Below are 4,931 nucleotides of genomic sequence, written 5' to 3' on the forward strand. Positions count from 1 at the left end.
TTCCCGGCTTCCTGGAGCTGGGGTGCGATGATTACCTCACTGCTCCCAGATTCCAGGGGCTGTGGTGCACTGGCCTCCTCAGGTTGCAGGCAAAGTTGGGGGACGCTGGTCTCCTCGTTGTCTCCAATGTTCTGGAGCTCGGGTGTCTCGTCCTCCAATGCCCTGGAGCTTTGCCGCCTCTTCTGTCGGTGCCGCCCTGGCACTTCTTCATCAGAAGAGCTGCTGCCTTTGTCATCCACGTTGGATGGGAGACGCCTCTTGCCGCTTGTCTGGGAAGTGGCTTTGCTTCTTCTTCGCTCCTTCTTCCTTTTGGCATTCTTCACCGTCCACCACTCCCCCTGCTGCTTTCCCATTGCTGCCTCCTCCTCCATTGATTCGCTGTCCTGAGGACTGGGAGGTTCAGGGGGTAGTGCTGCTGATTGGCTATATGTTGCCTCAATCTCTTCCTCCACCTTGTCTCTCTCTGTGTCCTCCTTTGTCCCGTTGAGCTCCCTGGGGGCCTTGGTGGTTGGAGTGACACGAAGCATTTCTTCTGCTTCCCCCTCGTTGGCTTTGGCTGCCTGTGCGTAAGTACGGCAGCGTTTGGGGCAGGTCCTGTAGAGGTGACCTGCCTCGCCACACAGGTTGCAGCACTTGGCCTGTTTGCAGTCTTTTGTCTGGTGCCCTTCCTGTTTGCAGATCTTGCAGAGGGAGGCGCTGCAGTTGGCCGCCACATGACCAGCCTTGCCGCATGAGCGACAATGCTTGGGTTGCCCAGCGTAGACCAGGTAGCCCCGATAGCGAATCTGGAAGGAGGGTGGAAAATGACTCCCTTACCGTCGGTCTTTAGCGTGACCTTAAACTGGCGTTTGCCTGTCCAGATCCCCAACTCGTCTCGAATCTCGGTGCCGCTCCCCACCTTATCGAAGGACCTGGTGAGGAAGGTGACCACGTCGGCGACAGGGACGAAGGGGTTGTACAGATGCACCGTCACCACACGTTCCCGTTGCAACGGCAGAGAAAAGAGCGGCTCCGCCGTCAGGATCTTCATCTCCGGCAGGTCTCTCTTCTCCTCGAACACCCTCAGGAGCTGGACGCAGTCTGCCACCCGCTTGAACGTCACGTCGAAAAAACCAGCTTTGGGGAAGTCCTGCAGGGATACGATCTCCGGAGCTTCGAAGCCGCACGCCTTCAACAGGATCCTCCTGGCGAAGAAGACCCGATCCATAGGTGATCCTCCTTCGCTGTCGTTCACCGTGACTCGGACGGTGTTAGATAACCCATGGTATGGATTTCGATTGGTTATAGCCTTTGCTTCCCGACCTTGCCTTGGCAGGATCATGGTGTCGCCCCTGCCAGGTAAGTAACTGATAAGAACAGATACTACACTTGATCTTAGCCAAAAGGCCGAGAAGCGATGGCTAATGGAATGGCTGAGAAGCCTCAAGGAGCTGAATAGTTTACTCCTGTTCCTATGTTCCTGTGGCTCTTTTACTTTGAAGAAGCACTTTGGAAATATCATTTCAGAGTCATGGGAACTGAAGTTTGGCCAAGTCATTGTTTAGATAACAAGGAAAATACAACAACATTATCAAAAAGTTGCCACACCGGTTTTTGCCTGGCACAAGGTAAATGATGGTCCTAAACTGAAGACAGAAAAGCCTTCTGAAATACTTGCACTCTCTCAGTATGCTACTGCTTTGGCCTAAATTGGAAATAAACCTGTGTGCACTGATTAAGTTCAAGGTCAGGTCAGTGATCCAGTGAATCACTTGGGAACATTTTAAACTAAATCTTTTAATCGCCATAGCATTAGCAGATATCCCAAGGCTCTCTCCAAACATAAAAAAATTACTTAGCAAAACACTATGGGTGGAATGTTACAGCCCCTCCTGCCAGTGGGATTTTCCGCTCCCATCAAAGTGAATGGAGATTTGAACAGCTCGCCGCATTTTCCAGCCCCAGCCTCGCCCTGGCCATGATGGGGCCATAAAATGCTGCTACACTCACGCGTGTTCGTGTGCCCATGCATGTGTGCGTGCACGCCTGTGTGTGTGTGTGTACATGTGTCCGTGTGCCCATGCGTGTGTGCGTGCATGCCTATGTGTGTGCGTGCACATGTGCGCACATGCGTGTGTTCACTGTATATTGTTGTCACTGTTTGTCAGTGGCACATCACTCCCAAAGGTGGAACCAGAGGAATGTGCCACTTCTGCTCTTCCACAATTACAATTAGAATTTAAAGTATGCATGTGAGAACACGTGAGATTCCGCAGCGAGGGATACTTTTCAGTGGTACACCCTGCAGTCAGCTGACAATGCTGCAGGTACAGCGGACTATAAAAGAGCTTTCTGGTCAAACAGGGAGGCTCCACATCACAAACAGAACTTTCCTGCCCAACTCCATTGCTGTTAGCATAAGACTTGATGGGCTGAATCTCCTGTGGAGCGGCAATCACCGTCGGATTGCCAATCCGTTCCTTTTTACTTACCCTAGCCTGGAGCTGCACGTTTCTCACCTGGACTTCCAACCCAGACCCCTGAGAAATGTATAGTGCAGCAGCTCCTGACTCCTTCATGTGCAAGGCAGCAATCCCGGGGGAAGTGAAACCATACCACCTTTTTACGGCACTAGCTGCTGTAAACTAGGGAAGGTTAAAGGTCCCAGTCACTTTGATGGGAGAGAAGGTCAGTGAGCAGGATGAGACAGAGTGGTGGAAAGAGGGGTGGGTGTGATCAGGGGGGTGGTTGGATGGTCAGGTGGGGTTGGATGGGTTGGGCGCAGGGTGTCGGATGAGTTGGGGTGGGTTTGGGTGGTCGAGCTGTAGTCGGGGTGGCGCGGGCTTGCCACGGGTTGGGGCATTTGGGGGGTGGGACTGGGTTGGGTGATCGGGAGGGGTGGGGATGTTAAGGTGTAGTCGTGGGGGGTTGAGGATAGTCAGGGGTGGGCAATCAGGTATTCAGGGGGGTGGGTGGGGTAGTTGGGTGGGTGTAGTCAGCGGGTGAGGGGGTAGTCGGAGGGTTGGGGATAGTTAGGTGGTAGTCGAGTGGTGGAGGTTTTGGGGTTAGTTAAGGGATTGGGGGCATGGGGATAGTCGGGGGATGTGGGGGTAGCAGTCATGGGGCGGGAGGATAGTTTTGGGGGGGTAGTCAGAGATCCAGTGGTGGAGTTAGTGGTGGGGGGGCCATCAGCAGTAAAGTTGCGGGGGAGTTAGAAGTGGTTTAAAACCTTCTAACTTTTCCTGGACAGCTATTCTGCTAAGAGGGTCGGAACCATCTGAAGTCTCCGATTTAACTCAGAGTATCAGGTGGTTCCAGGGGCAGGGTAATTGTCCATTGGAAGTTTAAACTTCCTGGGCAATTCCCATGCAATCCTTGCGTGGGGAAGTCCAGGGGGCCTCCAGCACATCTTCTGGGGCACCTCCAGGCTACAATCCCCCAGGAACAGAAGGTCTGGGCTATTGAAAGCACAATGGTAGCAGGAGTGTTTTTTCAAATTTAAATTTCACTTGTAATTAATTCACAATACATCGGTTTCACTTCATTCATGTGTGCATCATTGTTATTTGTTGAGTCAGAGAGTTAAATGTGCTGGGATGCCTCATGGTTGGCATGCATTGATAGTTATTTGTTGAGATTAGCTTAGTCAAGGTGAGTCTGTCATGCCAGGGTGGGGGGGGTGAGAGTGGTGGTTGGAGTGTGGTTGGGGGCATGGAGGAGTTGGAGAGGGATTTAAGTGAGGACAGAGGGTGGGCTCAGGGGCATAGAGGAGTGAAGTGGGAAGGGTCTGGTGTCCTGGGTCTGTTGGGCGTTGGTAGAAACAGTCAGTCAAGGTAAGAAAACTTGTTGAGACTAGCTTTTTCAGAGTGCTAAATGTGCTTGCATGCCTCATGGTTAGCACACACTGATGGTTACAAGGGAGTTGGGACATCTCTTTATTGTGGAAGAAGTAATGTGAGTTTTTGCATTCACTCTTATTGAATGTTCATGTTAGTGTCCAGTGTTGTACTCACCACCCTGTGGGACATGGTTGAACTTACAGGCTGAGCTGGCCCTCCCTTCTATGCATGGCAAAGGACATTGTCCGAGATCTCTCTCAGCAGGTATAATTAAAATGTTGTAGTTGAACTCAAAGCTCTGTAAGGACTATGCCAGCCAACACCCTGAGATGGACCTACATGTGAAGAGTACTGATAACGCCCTTTAGGCCCACATTTTCTTACCTTGAGTGACTGTTCACACTGAACACACCCAGGACGCCAGACCCTTCCCATTTCACTCCACCATTCCCTCGACCTCACTCTGCACACACCCTCCCCCCCAACACTGACTCACAATTGCCGGTAGAGGGGCTTCATACAAGCTGGCATTCTCCTGCTCCCATCCCTTGTGCCATTGAGTTCAATAAGGAAAATTGCTGGCCTTAAACACAACTGCACAAAGTGGACTGGTGCATGCCACCTTTAAACAAACAAGATTCTTGTGCACCTCTAATTTACCTTGAAGGTAGGAGTCCATTAAAAATGTTTTATGCTAGTGAGTATTCATGGTATGCAAATATAGTCCAAGTACAAACCTGCCATAGGCTGGCATGAGGCTTGACATGCTGCAAATACGCCGTTGACATAATCTCTGCATTTCAACCCGCCATTGGGAAATCGAAATTTCACATCCTGCCCAATTCAGTCACCCTGCATGCCACATTTCCCACTCTTGCGGGCTCCATAAAAACCTCCCTAGGTCTGTATGACACACAGCAAAGCACACTGATGGCATAAGTCGTATTTGAATGTTATAATCTGCACAGGCATTGGCATACGGCCTGAAACTGAATATAAAATCAATATTATTGACGAGTCTGGAATTCCCTTCCTAATCTACCTACCATTTTAAAGCAACACTTGTCCATCCTCTCTTTTCATTAAGGCCCTTCTTAAAACTCACCTCTGTGA

The 4,931-nt window shown here is 50.8% G+C and overlaps 1 pseudogene; it reads right to left on the reverse strand.

Annotated features, from left to right (window-relative positions):
- Window positions 1–1,276: 1,276 nt before the first annotated feature.
- On the reverse strand, window positions 1,277–1,398 carry LOC144668463 (U2 spliceosomal RNA; annotated as a pseudogene).
- Between the last annotated feature and the right edge of the window lie 3,533 nt (window positions 1,399–4,931).

This window comes from Cetorhinus maximus, chromosome 26 (genome assembly GCF_964194155.1).
Source record: "Cetorhinus maximus chromosome 26, sCetMax3.hap1.1, whole genome shotgun sequence".
Taxonomy (NCBI): Eukaryota; Metazoa; Chordata; class Chondrichthyes; order Lamniformes; family Cetorhinidae; genus Cetorhinus; species Cetorhinus maximus.